Source organism: Anabrus simplex, chromosome 13, assembly GCF_040414725.1.
Source record: "Anabrus simplex isolate iqAnaSimp1 chromosome 13, ASM4041472v1, whole genome shotgun sequence".
NCBI classification, from domain to species: domain Eukaryota; kingdom Metazoa; phylum Arthropoda; class Insecta; order Orthoptera; family Tettigoniidae; genus Anabrus; species Anabrus simplex.
In genome coordinates this window covers 3,971,023-3,987,399 of record NC_090277.1, presented here as the reverse complement: position 1 = coordinate 3,987,399, position 16,377 = coordinate 3,971,023, and the positions used below count along the sequence as shown (strand labels likewise).

General features: G+C 38.6%; 1 protein-coding gene across 1 annotated transcript in view; it reads left to right on the top strand.

Moving 5' to 3' along the window:
* The first annotated feature begins 9,383 nt into the window (after positions 1-9,383).
* The window catches only part of LOC136884835 (uncharacterized), an 84,669-nt gene continuing 77,675 nt past the window's right edge, over positions 9,384-16,377 (top strand). Inside the window, exon 1 of the mRNA XM_067157123.2 lies at positions 9,384-9,422. The gene's annotated coding sequence lies outside the window, so the exon portion shown is untranslated. The remainder of the gene's footprint in view (positions 9,423-16,377) is intronic.

The window sequence follows — 16,377 nt, the reverse complement described above, 5'->3', positions numbered from 1 at the left end:
TACACGTGTCCTGTGGCACACGACAACACGTTCTACAATGACTGTCGGCTGAGAAATCACGGTACGAAGTGGACCATTCGCCAACGCCGTGTCCCATTTATCGTTCGCTACGTGCGCAGCACAGCGGCGCATTTCACATCATGAGCATACCTCAGTGACGTCAGTCTACCCTGCAATTGGCATAAAGTTCTGACCACTCCTTCTTGGTGTTGCATTTGCTCTGTCAGTCAGTGTATATATCAATGATATGTGTAATGAAGTGGAATCAGAGATAAGGCTGTTTGCAGATGATGTTATTCTGTACGGAGTAATAAATAAGTTAGAAGATCGTGAGCGGCTGCAGGGTGACCTCGACAGTGTTGCGAGATGGACGGTGGGCAATGGTATGATGATAAACGGGGTTAAAAGTCAGGTAGTGAGGTTCACAAATAGGAAAAGTCCTTTCAATTTTAATTACTGCGTTGATGGGGGTGAAAGTTCCTTTTGGCGATCATGGTATGTACCTAGGTGTCAATATAAGAAAAGGTCTTCATTGGAGTGATCACATAAGTTAAATATGATTGTTAATAAAGGGTACAGATCTCTGCACATGATTATGAGTGTATTTAGGGGTTGTAGTAAGGATATAAAGTAGAGGGCATATAAGTCTCTGGTAAGACCCCAACTAGAGTACCGGTATGGTTCCAGTGTATGGGACTCTCACCAGGATTACTTGGTTCAAGAACTGGATAAAATCCAAAGAAAAGCAGCTCGATTTGCTCTGGGTAATGTCCGACAAAAGAGTAGCGTTACAAAAATGTTGCAAAGTTTGGGCTGGGAAGATTTGGGAGAAAGGAGACGAGCTGCTCGATTAAGTGGTATGTTCCGAGCTGTCAGTGGAGAGATGGCGTGGGAGGACATCAATAGACGAATGAGTTTGAGTGGTGTCTTTAAAAGTAGGAAAGATCGCAATATGAAGATAAAGTTGGAATTCAAGAGGACAAATTGGGACAAATATTCGTTTATAGGAAGGGGAGTTAGGGATTGGAATAACTTACCAAGGGAAATGTTCAAAAATTTTCCAATTTCTTTGCGATCATTTAAGAAAAGGCTATGAAAACAACAGTTGGGGAATCTGCCACCTGGCGACTGCCCTAAATGCATATCAGTAGTGACTGATTGATTGATTGAAGAATGTCATTGTGTGACAAACTAAACGAATGGCTTTTCGAAACAAATATGTTAAGGCGGGATTCCACTGAGGCAACATTTGGGCGACATGGAGCATGCGGCTGGCAACAAATGTTGCTCTTTGTAGCATGCGGCTTGTTGACAGTTGGGCACAAAAGATGTGGTATGCTACATGTGTTGCCGGGTGTAGCATGCGTCACTTGTGGAGACTTGTCGGCAACTACAAACGTTATTCCATCAAGGCAACAAAGACAACAGCTCCTCACTCGACTTTGACTGGCTGGTGACAGCTATACTTGCTTGTTTCGAATTTCTTAACATATCATCTCACGAATCATCCCGGAAATGTGCATGGCGCGGAGTGATCCAAGCTGATAAGGCATGGAGTCCTTGGCAAACAAACCACGTCGGAATTTTCAGGAGGCGAAAGCCATTAGTGATGATTTTATGGAGTACTTTGTCAGATGAAGGTCGTGTGCTATGACAGAATGTGTATGTCTGGAGGTACGGGAAGATTCAGAAACTTCTTGTTCACTGGAATTTAATGATATTTAAAAAATTAAAATGTATTAGTTTTAAGCAGAATATCCTAACCCTATTCTGAATATTTTACCCCCTTATACTGTAGTTCACATTTCTAATAGAGTTATACTAGGAGAATGCAAGATAACTCGTGGCAACTATGACAATAAGTAGACAAAAATTCATGGTACTACAGCCCTTGAAGGCCTGCAGATTACGAGGTGTCGTGTGGTTAGCACGACGAATCCTCTTGGTCGTTATTCTTGGCTTTCTAGACCGGGGCCGCTATCTCACCGTCAGATAGCTCCTCAATTCTAATCATGTAGGCTGAGTGGACCTCGAACCAGCCCTCATGTCCTGGTAATAATCCCTGACCTGGCCGGGAATCGAGCTTGGGTCAGAGGCAGGCACGCTACCCCTACACCATGGGGCCGGCAATAAGTAGACATATTGAGGAAGAAAAAGACTAGGATGAACCAGTGTTGGAAGACTGCGTAAGTAGAGTAGGGGCGAAGGATATCCGAATAAAAAGTAGATTAATTGTTGTGTGTTAACAGGGTAGAAAAGAGAACCATTTGTTGTTAAGCTATTAACCGGGAAATCCATAGGCATGGAAATGCCATAATATACTGATATGTAGAATGTATTATTATTATTATTATTGTACAGTAATGTTATTAGCTTCACGTCCCACTAACTACTTTTACGGTTTTCTGAGTCGCCGAGGTGCCGGAATTTAGTGCAGCAGGCGGTATTTTACGTGCCAGTAAATCTACCGACACGAGACTGACGTAGGTCTATTAGAACACCTTCAAATACCACCGGACTGAATTAGAATCGATCTTGCCAAGTTTTTTATTGTTGTTATTGTAGTTAGTACTATGATGTCATTAAATTCTGTTTTAATAGTTTTCTCTAATTGATTTACTTCTAGTGCAAACTATTTCCAGTACTAATACGTATAAAACCATGCATTGAATAATAATAATAATAATAATAATAATAATAATAATAATAATAATAATAATAATAATAATGACTTTACGTCCCACTATCTACTTTCACGGTTTTCGAAGACGCCGAGGTGCACAATTTAGGCCCGCAGGAATTCCTTTAAGTGCCACCGACACGAATCTGACGTATTTGAGCACCTTCAAATACCACAGGACTGAGCGAGGATCGAACCTGCCAAGTTGGGGTCAGAAGACCAGCGCCTCAACCGTCTGAGCCACTCAGCCCGGTGGACATTGAATAAATCACAATCTTATTTACAAAAGTTCATAAGCAGTTAACTTATTTCATTTATTAGAGGAAAACAGTAGCATTCACCTCACGTTCCTCATTGTCACCTGACGTTCGGAGCATCGATGTCAAGAAGTAGATTATACGCGAACCACAGATTTCCCCTCAATGGAGAAGCAACACCAGTTTTCATTTTCTGAATTCTTTTATGTTCTCGGTGGAAAGCTGAACGCATTTTTTAAATTTTCTTCAGTTCGTGGACACTGCAGTCATATTTTTCTGGGTGGGGGTGGGGGGCGTTTTAACGCATGCTTTCTTTGCTACTGTTTTTATAATCACTCAATGTTACATTCCGCAATTCCGGAGCATTGTGATAATCCCCAATTAAATTCGGAGTGTTTTCAATAGCCTACTTCATCTTGTCGCACGGAAATTGTAGCACCGATCCACACACTGTTGGATCCCGGGCGACACTGTTCGACAAGCATATTTTTGAAGCATGCGGCACCAGAGAGTGTTCGACAGATGGCAACATGTCTCATGCCACACAGCCGCATGCTACATGTCGTGCCGTGTTTCTTCAATTGAAAGTCGACTCGCACCGTTGTACGGTACACTACCTTAGTTGTGCGAGTCAGTGGTAATCACTTGTGTTTTGCGTAAGTGTGGTGAAGGAGTGAGAAGTCATGGAGACCGACAGTGGCCGGGCATAATCTACGAGTGGAGCGTGAGATTGTCGTCCCCATGGATGAGGAATCCATAACTGATTCACATAGTAATACGACACAACAGCAAGGTTCTCAGGCATCTGAGACTACTGTACAGAGGCGTAGTACGGAAGTGGCAGACCGTTCTAATCCAGAACAACTTAACAATCAATCCATGGTGTCCCCAGTAACTTCTCCTCCGGAATATTATAATCGCTTTCATCATGGACCCTTCTTTGTATTCGTTGAATCCATTAACGATCAAAACATAGGCACTTTACACACTATGGCACTTGGTCGCCGATTCTATGAAACTAAGCTCAACGTCAAATCTATCCAACGTAAGGGACGCAATAGACTACAAGTCACTTTCCATACGGCTTCTCAAGCCAGTGCCTTTTTGAGTAACCCTATGCTTGAAACCCTAAAAATTAAAGCATATATTCCATTTTCACAAGTGTTACGAGTAGGAATTATTCGTGGAGTGGAAAGAGGCCTATCGAATGATGAAATTTTACAGTATCTGGAATCTGAGGCACCGCATAAAAGCGTGCAACGTCTTAATCGTCGTGCAATTCAAGATGGAGAAACCCAATACCTTCCTACAGGCTCAAACGCTCCCATCCCATGTAGCCTTATATAAGGTGTATACGGCAGTTGAACCTTACATCTTTTCACCTATTCGCTGTCGTAAATGCCAGCGCTATGGACATACAATTCGCCAATGTCAAGCCAAAAACGCACGTTGTGGGAAATGTTCGCAGTAGCATGAAACCCAGGCTTGTACTGAGCAATTCACGCAGTGCGCCTACTGTAAGAAAAATCATGTTACGGGTTCCTCAACTTGTCCTGAACACAAGTATCAAGTTAACATTAAAAGGTTAATGAGTACTGAATACCTGTCTTTTCCCGAGGCTAAATCTCGAATTGCCCTTCCAATTTACCATTCCGAACAACAAGAACATCAGTTCCCTCCACTACCATCGAATCCCTCATCTCCTCCGACACAAAACCCCCGTAAACGTAAGTTTACTCAAGTCATCATGCAATCTCCCCCTCCTACACCCGAGCCAGGCTTCGATCGGCAAGGATACATGGCCATCCTGCGAAATGAACCTTCGGCTCCAGTAAATTCATTCCCGTCAACGAGTGCCATGCAACAACCTCTGCACTTATCATTCCCATCAAGTTCGTCACCATCTAATGGGCAGCAACCTTCCGCAGCCCCCGAAGACATAAGCTATCCTCCTACCAAGGAACGACTTCAACAAGAAAACCAGCAATTGCAGGTAATGTTAATCCAAAGTATGAGCCACGAGCCTCAGATTCACCATGTATTATATAAACTACGAGATTCTATCATGAACATTCTTGCATGATTACAATACTCCAATGGAATTGTCGAAGTGCCACCTCTAAACGACATGAATTACAAATATTAATAAACGAAACGCAAGCTAATATTATTTGCTTACAAGAAACGTGGTTTCAACCACATTTTCATTTTCAGATTAAGAGGTTATCAAGTATTTGATACGATGGTAACGGTTTTGATGGAGTCGCCACATGTGTACAAACTTCATTACCCTTTACACAATTCCCTTTGCAATATTTCATTCCACACACTTATGCAGTAGGGATAGTACACCATAATACTTCTTTTATAAATATCTATTCCCCCCCCCCCACATTTACATTACTCAGAATCAATGGACGCAATTTTTCCAACAATTTGCAACATTCCAACACCTTTTCATTCTCGGTAATTTCAATTGCCATCACACTGAAAGGGGGTGTATCATAGATACAATAAAAGGCTCCAATTTACTTGCTACCTCAAATCATCAGAATCTGTTTATTTTAAACGATGGTTCCCCGACCCGTTTAACTCCGCCTGGATCTCCATCCAGCGCCGTTGACCTTACATTGTCGTCCAAACATCGTCCCTGTCACCACCTGGCACACATTATCTGATACCTACACCAGTGACCACTTCCCCATCATCATAACATATGGTACTCGCCCAATAATTTCCCAGTTTAAGACACCTTCATGTATACGTAATGTCCGATCTTATAAAAATTTCAATATTTCAAACTATCAATCATATCTCAATCATATCTTGCAGCAGGAGCACGAGTCACCTATTACCTTTCCAACCTTACTCCCTTATTTAACCCAATATTTAAATATGTTTCATCCGTGTCGACCGCTTAAGGTGACGACCCACCCACAGAAACACGAAATAAAATGGTGGGATAAAGAATGCCACGATCTCATTCAACAGCGAAAACAATTATTTAAACAATACCGCCAATCAATGACTCAGCAGCATTATTTCCAATTGCGAAATCATATTGCAAAAACAAAGCTTGTCTTTAATGCAAAAAAAAAAAAAAAAAAAACGGAAAGCTTGGCAGTCTTTTATTTCTATATTAACTACTCAATTACCAGCAGCGAAATTTTGGAACGTGATCCGCATGATAACGTGAACATTCCAATACCAAACTTATTATTCCTATCCGCGACAAGTTTTAGAAGACTTTTTATATACCCTCACCCCAGTATCAGTAAACCCGCCATTTCTACCGACCTCACAGGACAATTCTCGTTCTTTTACTTCGTTATTAAAGCCAATTACATATAACGAACTGCAATCTGTATTATGTACCGTTAATAGCTCGTCCCCAGGACCTGATGCAAGTACTTATCTCATGCTCAAGGCCCTACCCCCTCACGCCCAAATTTATTTACTACAACACTATAATAATATTCTTGAGACATTACACGTACCAACAACATGGAACGATTTTTTCATAACTCCTACATTGAAACCGACAAAACGACCTACCGAACCTGCAAATTTCCGTGGCATAGTTTTGGGATCATGTATACGGAAAGTCTTCTGTAAAATCCTCATGAAACGAATGGCGTGGTTATTGGAATATCACTCGCTGTTACCTAAGTATCAGTTCGCTTTTAGACGTGGTAATAGTACACAGGAACCTATCATTATTTTCCTACTCGACATCTTATTGGCAAAATGGCGGAAACAATCTACCGTGGCAGTCTTTTTGGATATTAAAGGTGCCTATGATGCTGTGTTATTGCATATTCTCTGGGAGAAATTATTTATTTCTGGATTTCCCATCAAATTCCTTTATATTTTAAATCAACTATTTACCAATCGCCGGATAACCATTAAATCAACTCAGCACACAATTGAAAGCCGCTATACATCCAAAGGATTACCACAGGGTTCGATACTAAGTGGAATTTTGTTTGCCCTTTATATGAAAGGTCTCGAATTTTTGTGACTCCACACGCTCGAATTCTCGCTTACGCGGATGGTTATGTTATTTATTGTTCTCACTCCAACATTGATCATTGTAGAACCACAATATCTCGCGTTTTAAGTTTAGTCCTTCGGTGGCTAACAACCCATGGACTTTCACTTTCAATCGCTAAATGTGCAGCGATGATCTTTACAAATAAACGAACCTTTGATAAAATCCCTATTAACTTTGATACCTATAGCATCCCCTTTGTCCCACAACACTATATCGACCAAAGACTTACATGGCACCCCAAATACAGTATTTAATTCGGAAATCTGATCGTTATATTACTATCTTACGAACGGTAACGAAACGTGCATGGGGTGCTGACCCCTTGTCAGCATTACTACTATATCGTGCAACCATTCGGTCCATACTTGATTATAGCGCCCATATTATTGATTTAACCGCTAAACACAGTTTACTAGCTTTGGATCGTCTTCAATTTTCAGCACTACGTATCAGTGTGGGTGCCCTCCGAACAACACCAACTAACGCTTTACTAGTAGAAACTACAGAAGAACCACTGTATATTCGCAGAATAAAAATTTCAAAAAAATTCCTACTTAAATATATTAGCAGATCGAACTCCCTTATCGCAGCTAAATTAAAATTATTATATGAATATTATCAACAGCGTCCTCCACCTCATCATCAGTACCCCGCCATATATATGGCGTATGCTGAACTCCACCATCTTACTGAAACTATACTTCGCAAACCACGCGTAAATTTGTATTCATATGACTATGATATTCAAACATTCCGTCCTTCTATTATCATTGCCCCTTCTGATTCATTAAAACAATCAATGTATTCACCTCATCCCAAATTATACGCTCTTAAGAAATTTAAAAGTTCAATAACCTCACCAGATTATCACCTTTTCACTGATGGGTCAAAACCGACTACTGGAGTCGGAGCAGCATTTTATGATCCACAAACACAAACTATCTTTAGATATCCGTTGCCTAATAATTTAACTATCTTTAGAGCAGAATTATATGCCATATATCAAGCTCTCTTATATGTCCAACAGTTACAATCCAAAAAAATAAATATATTCAGCGATTCTCAAAGTGTATTACAAGCTCTCCAATCCTTCGCCCATAGTCAAAATACATATGTCTATGAAGTTAAGCAACGTATTTTACAACTGGAAACATCCGGTTCTGTTATAACGTTAATATGGATTAAAGGGCATAACCGACACGCAGGCAACGATATGGCCGATATAGCAGCAAAAGAAGCCAGTGCAGATACCGCGAACTTATTACAAATCAAAATCCCGATTTCTGACTTCTTTCCATATATCAAAAATGAAGCTAAACACACATGGTGCACAAAATGGCGTTTATCAGCTAGTACGAAAGGCCATTATTACTATGAAATTCAACCGAATATTCCCACACTTCCGTGGTTTGCAAATGGTACGTATACACGACGTCACATTACTAACATCATCAGACTACGTTTTAATCATGCCTTAACCCCGGTATATTTATCTCGATTTCAAATTACGAACGACCCAACTTGTTCCTATGGAGAACCTCAGGGCGATAGTGACCATTTGTTTTTTTCATTGCCCCCAATATGCACGCCAACAGGCTATTTTAATGCAGAAATTAATTAATGTCCACGTACCTTTCCCTACACGACTTTCAGCTTTGTTGTATCAACCCTCGCCTAAGATCATTGCTATCTTAAACGAATACCTTGATAAAACTCACATCAAATTGTAATTACGATCTAGGTTTTCAGTTCTTTTTTCCGACATGTTGTTGAAGTGGCATTTCTAATGTTCCGGGTGAGTGGATCTTGCACCACGAGTTTTATTACTCTCCAATCTTGTACAGTGCAACACGTTTCTATTGCTCAAAATTAATAGGTTATCTGTGTATTCGACCAGTGCAGATAGTTTAATACTTTTATGCCCCTACATATACACGATATCATGACGTCACCTGGAGACTCGTGTATAATATAATACTTCTTACGGGTTACTCGGAGAGGCTCGGACTCGCCAGACTCGATTCTCGCGAGTCCAAGCGTCACTCGCGCAGATCACTAGTGTACCCATCTGTTTCCCATTTGTCTACGTCTCCCGGTAAGTACTCACGCCATGTATTTTCCCTCCTGTGGTCTGAGTGTAATAGTTCGTCTTGGTTGTCCCATATGACTTACGACTTCTATCCATGTACAGTTGGAGATAAGTGAATTATACCGGATTTGTATGTAGGCTATACAGTCGAGAAACAATGCACTGGTTATAACATTGTGAGTAGTGCTATTAGCTATTACTGGTTTTGGTGTTGAAGTGGTTGACTTGCTATTTAAAGTTCATATTCATTTGTTTTCTATTGTGCGTCTCAGACATATTGCGGCAGATTGTGTAGGTTTGGTCTGTGGATTGTGCTGTTTCGCTTAAGATTTTCTTTGTCAGGTAATTGCAGTTTCTTATGTTTACACTGTGTCTAAACCTTTGAACATATTGCTAATATATTTGGAGTCTCAGTCTTCTACTGCTCCATAAGGAACCTAATAGCGTACGGTACGTAAAAGGAAATAAGGATAGCTTTATTGTTCAGTACGGATTTAAACACACCAAGAACAGGCGCAGGTGATTCTGTTTTTCAGCCTACTGTAGGCTGATTACATTAAATATTACCCACCTGCTCATGCGCAGTAGTATACATGCTGTTCCAACAAAAATTCAGAACTGGTTCTGAACTGTGAGTTCCGAATTTATGTTGTTCTAAGTACATTTAAATCCATTTCGGAGCCAATTCCAGCAGTTCTCATTCAATACCAGGGGCTGCGTTTCCTATACATGCAGATATAATTCAACCAGTTAGTGATGTGACTACATACAGTACTTCTCACCTGAATAGTGAGGTCTTCCATCAACCGGCATTAAATATTTTTTTAACAATTCGTAGATGGTGTTGAGACGGTTCACAATTGCCATTTACTAGTTCCAGCAAACCATTATTAACAATCAGTTCTAGAAGCATTCTGATTCGCATATGCTCATTAAGATAATTTTGAAGGAATTTCATACCCACTTCAGAACTGTTCGAATGAAGTAGTTTATAGCCAGTTTGGAACTGTTTTTTTAAATAACGAAGGATCTCATAAGCAGTTCGGAAGTGTTCGTTGCAATAAAGTAGTTTTTAGCATGTTTGGAATGGTTTGTTGTAACAAAGGAGTTCATAATCAGTTTGGAACTGTTTCTTGTTCTTTCTTTGCTAGTAGCTTTACGTCGCACCGACACAGATAGGTCTTATGGTGATAATGGGATAGGACAGGATTAGGAGTTGGAAGGAAGTGGCCGTGGCCTTAATTAAGGTACAGCCCCAGCATTTGCCTGGTCTGTAAATGGGAAACCACGTAACACCATCTTCAGGTTTGCCGACAGCGAGATTCGAATTCATTATATTCCGGATGCAAGCTCACAGCCACACGCCCCTCTGCATGGCAGACATACAGTGTATATTGTAACGTAATCAATAGTGGTTTTAACGTTTTGTATAAAGTTACCAGTGAGTACCTTGCTATCCTCTTACCAAATAATTTGTTTCATCAATAAGAAATCTGGCTAAGATGGTACTGAATTCAACATATTGTGTGGTAGCTCTTAAAGGGCGTGCTGGTCCAGGTGAGGATTGTGTGATGAGAGAAGAACTATGCTTTATAAAATACATAAGGCACAGTGTTTACACACAGTTGTCATTAACAGCTAGGATGATTTACATAATTATTAAGTGTGATGAATAAGAATGGGCTCTCCATTTACTATCCGGATGTTTGTGGATTGAAAACAAAACTGAATGAACTATATCAGAACATACCTAATAGTGACATTCAAATGTACATTGTAACTGAATCACCTCTGGACTCTAGTCTAAAGACAGTGAGGTTTGTATTGAGCAGTACAGAATTTTCATAGCCTATAGAGCTAGCAGAGGGACAGGGACAGTGGTTAGGAGCAGATCATTTGGCCTGCAAGTTGAGCAAGAAATGAGGAGTTTTGAAGGTTTGGTTGTAGAATTTCTCTCTTTTTTTGTTACTGTTGGTTTTACATCATACTGACACAGATAGGATCTGTGGTAATGACGGGATAGGAAAGGGCTAGGAGTGGGTATGAAGTGGCCATGGCAGCCCTAAAGACAGTTTCCTGTGCTTTCCCATTTGCACACCAGGCAAATGCTGGGGCTGTACCGTACGCCAGCCCAAGGTCACTTTCTGCCCACTCTTAGCCACAACGCCTTAAGTCCTGTCTGTGCCAATGTGATGTAAAACAAACTGTAAATAAAAAAGTCCTTTGTGGTATAGGGGACAAGATATAACGAACAATTTAGAGTACATCTACTGCGTAGCACAGGATAGGATTGTATGGGATGTACCGTAAAACGGGGTAACTTCGGCCACTTTCTCGTATATTTTTAAAATTAAAATGTGAAATATTCCCTCTAATTTTCTGAAAAATATAAGTCCGGCCATGTTTGTTCTTCATTTCTAAATATGAACATAATTCTAATTCTTCTTCAGTAATGAATTATGATTATCGAAAGAGTGGCCGAAGTTACCCCATGTTTTGGGGTAACTTCGGCCGCCATAAAAATATCTCTTAATACGAAGTTTTCTTCGATGCAGTGTTACTTCGGCCACTGTGAATGTTTTTTAAAAGCCTGCAAAAAGCCCAGTATCAATAATCACAAACAAATTAAAACGATTTGTGGTGTAACAGAAGTATAGTGATCAAATTCACATTTTTCACAAAGAAGAAACTATTTCATTTAGCCTACGCATACAAGCATTGTATGATATTACAAATTACCTGTTGCATTGCGTAATTATTCGTAATGGTACAAAAGATAATAAATAAAAAGTACGAAAATCATGAAGCCCAATAATATGGAGGGAAAAGGAGATCGAAAAAGAAGCAATCTTGTAGACTGTTCTTGTAGACTGTCTTCTAAATTAGACAATATCTGGCCGTCAATCAAGTTCTTAATTGCGCCTCGTCCATGTCAACCGATTTCCGTCTATTTATCATTGAAAAAAGGAACCATCTTTCTCCTCCCTGTAATAGACAAGAAAAATGTTCCACCGATCAATACATTTATTGTGAATTAATTATTGCACTAGTATCGGTTTCGACCTATCTTGGCCATCATCAGCTAGCACACAAATTTACAGTCATAGGACAAAATTACAAAAATGTTACGTAAGAGCATCCGGATGTCAAATGAAAAATGGAAGTAAAATATATTGTAGTATGTTGCGTTAAAATATCTCTGATTAAAAGTGGTGATGGTTAGAATAAACTAAAACCTATTGATTGAGCATGGACATGAGTACATAAACACATTAAAATATATATACCACATCATAAGACACTAAAAAATCTAGCACATTAAACACATTAAAACATGGTATATTTTAAAAACGTCTATTAAAATTTGAGTTCATGTTGCGTTGCATTCATTCTTCAATCCTCTTGTAGTTCTTGTGTTGATTAAGTTGTATAGGTGAATATCGAGAATGTTCTATGGCTGATATACTTTGTATTGGTATGTTATAAGAACTCTTGTCATTAAAATTTGAAAATTGAGTACTGTGCAATTCAACTGTTGATGTAGTCAGGTAAGATTTATGTATACAGCAAGATAGGGTTTGATTTTAGAGCAGTTGGTGGTGACACTTCTCTCGTCTATGCACGTTATATTGTTGTTATCTGTAAAGAAAAGCTAATATGAGTATAGTGTATGTATGAAGGAATGCCTGGATGTATGTGTGAAATGAAAAATATACTTACTGTTGTTGCTGTGGAGGTTGTGTACCGATATGTTTGGAGATTTGTTGTGTTCTGCTACGAGTACGTCTGGGGCTCATATGAGCTGTGTGGAGGGATGTTTGGTGGAGGGGATGGAGGAGTGGCTATTGTGAAGGTAGGGGCGGGGTTAGGTTTGTGATTCGTCGGTTTGTTGTGACGTGTGTTTACTAATTTGAGATAGTCATTTTTTATTGCAGGAATGACTTTTTCAAAGATGATACTGGTTTTCTCTGTAATGTCGTTAATGTTATGATTGGGGTTAGCGTATTGATCCAAAGAAATATAGAAATCTTCGGTTATGTTGAGCAGGGGGCCCTTAGAGTTTATGTTTAATATCATCATGTCATTATTGATGTCTGTGTAGTTGTGCTTAGATTCTTCTACATGTTGGCCTATTGATGAGAAGTGGTTGTGCTTTACTGCATTTATATGTTCATTATAACGGACGGTGAAGTTTCTACCTGTACGTCCAATGTAGCTTGTGTCACAGTTGTTACATTTGATGCGGTAGACACCTGATTGGTTGTATTTATTATTATTATTGACTGTTTTGGTATTGTGTATAGTGTTGGTGCTGTTGTGTGTGGTTTTGAATGCTATTTTCAGGTTGTGCTTCTTAAAGATATTAGTTATAGTATATATATCGGTGTTGTTGAAGGTAAATAGGACATAATCTTTTTTCGGTTTGGCTGTTTTGATTAATTTAGTTTTAGGTTGGGATTTTATTTTGTGGATGATTTTGTTGACCATTTTTTTGCTGTATCCATTGTACTTGGCTATGTCGTGGATTAATTTTAATTCATTATTTCGATCTTCTATTGGCATTGGGATATTGAAAGCTCTATGTATCATACTATAATAGGCTGCTCTTTTATGTGTGTTAGGATGAACGGAGTCATTTTTATGGTATTTAAAGTGTGTGTGGGTTTCCTATAGATCTTGTAAGATAAGTGAGTGTCATGCCTGGTTATTGTTAGGTCCAAGTAATTTAAGGTACGGTTATTTTCTGTTTCTTTAGTGAATTTAATTTGGGGGTCTAAATTGTTAAGTTTGTCTAGTATTAGTATCTGCGTCAGTGAATCTATTATCTATAATTACGAAGATATCGTTGACAAATCTACACCAAAATATATATTATCTCTTTTACTAATTGACGTGTGTTCCAGGTGGTCGATATATATTTCTGCTAATATTCCGGAAGCAGGAGATCCCATAGGTAATCCTTGTTGCTGATATATGGTATCATGAAATTTGAAGTAGTTATTGTTTAAGGCGAATTTAAGCAGAATCACGAATTCTTCTATTTCTAAGGTGCTCAAGTTACTATGGTTTTTTTTTAGGTTAGATTCAATTGTTTTGACTGTTTGTTTAATAGGAATGTTAGGGTACATGTTTGTTATATCAAATGAGGTAAGGGCATGATGTTTGTCGATCTTTAGTTCTTTGGTTCTGTTGCAAAAATCTATTGAGTTTTGTATTGTTTTGTTTGCTAAAAATGAATAATGCTTTTTCAATTGTGATAACTTATAGGTTGGAGTGGCTTTATAGTTTATAATCGGTCTCATGGGTACATTTTCTTTGTGTATTTTAGGGTAGGCCCTTGCGGATGGTAATTGGGGGTTCATAGTTATAAGTTTAGCAGATTCTGTTTCGGTGAGAATAAAGTGTGTGTTCTTGAGTAGATTTTTTAAATTTCTTTGTATATTATAGGTTGGATCTCGGCGTTTAATTGAAAAAGTGTTGTCCTGGAAACATTCTTTAGTCTTTGTTATGTATTCATTCTTATCCATTATGACCGTAGTGTTGCCTTTGTCGGCTTTTGTTATTAGTAGATTGTTCTGTTTTATTTTGTTTTTGCGTTTGTTTAGGTTCGACTTACTGGTGGTATTCATCTTTAGGTTATTATTGTGAACATTATTGATATATTGCGGGATCTTTCTACTGATTTAGTGTCTAACTTCGTCTCGTTTATCGTACGGAATTTTCTGTAAAGCGAGTTCTGTTTCGGTAACGGCAGTTATAATATTCTGATAGGATGACGCATTACCCCAGTTATGTTTGGGTCCCCTGCTCAACATAGCCGTCTCTACATCGTCAAATACGGTTAGTGTGAGATTTTTTACGGGTGGGTGGAATTTATGTTGGGAAAGATCTTTATTTTCAGTTATGGGTACTGGTTTCGGTTTGCTTTGTTGTTTCAGTGTTTCCAGTTTTTTGTTTAATGTGTTTTGTTTCTTTATGGCTAAATCTTCTATTTTATTTCTAGAAATTTGTTGAAAGTAATTCCAATAGCTATGTGGGAGTTCATAGGATACTTTGAGATGTGTTGAATAAAGTTCATTATTGAGATGTTGTTTCTTACGATATAGGAATTTTATTTCTTCTTTTAACCAAATTTCATTAGTCTTGTTTAATGTTTTGCGTGTCTGAGCAGTTCGTCTATGTTTGTTATTGTTTTTCTGGAGAAATTTCGGTGTTAAGTTGTTTGAACAACAGCACCAACACTATACACAACACCAAAACAGTCAATAATAATAATAATAATAATAAATACAACCAATCAGGTGTCTACCGCATCAAATGTAACAACTGTGACACAAGCTACATTGGACGTACAGGTAGAAACTTCACCGTCCGTTATAATGAACATATAAATGCAGTAAAGCACAACCACTTCTCATCAATAGGCCAACATGTAGAAGAATCTAAGCACAACTTCACAGACATCAATAATGACATGATGGTATTAAACATAAACTCTAAGGGCCCCCTGCTCAACATAACCGAAGATTTCTATATTTCTTTGGATCAATACGCTAACCCCAATCATAATATTAACGACATTACAGAGAAAACCAGTATCATCTTTGACAAAGTCATTCCTGCAATAAAAAATGACTATCTCAAATTAGTAAACACACGTCACAACAAACCAACGAATCACAAACCTAACCCCGCCCCTACCTTCACAATAGCCACTCCTCCAACCCCTCCATCAACATCCCTCCACACAGCTCATATGAGCCCCAGACGTACTCGTAGCAGAACACAACAAATCTCCAAACATATCGGTACACAACCTCCACAGCATCAACAGTAAGTACTCTTTTCATTCCACACATACATCCAGGCATTCCTTCATACATACACTATACTCATATTAGCTTTTCTTTACAGATAACAACAATATAACGTGCATAGACGAGAGAAGTGTCACCACCAACTGCTCTAAAATCAAACCCTATCTTGCTGTATATATAAATCTTACCTGACTACATCAACAGTTGAATTGCACAGTACTCAATTTTCAAATTTTAATGACAAGAGTTCTTATAACATACCAATACAAAGTATATCAGCCATAGAACATTCTCAATATTCACCTATACAACTTAATCAACACAAGAACTACAAGAGGATTGAAGAATGAATGCAACGCAACATGAACTCAAATTTTAATAGACGTTTTTAAAATATACCATGTTTTAATGTGTTTAATGTGCTATATATTTTTTAGTGTCTTATGATGTGGCATATATATTTTAATGTGTTTATGTAC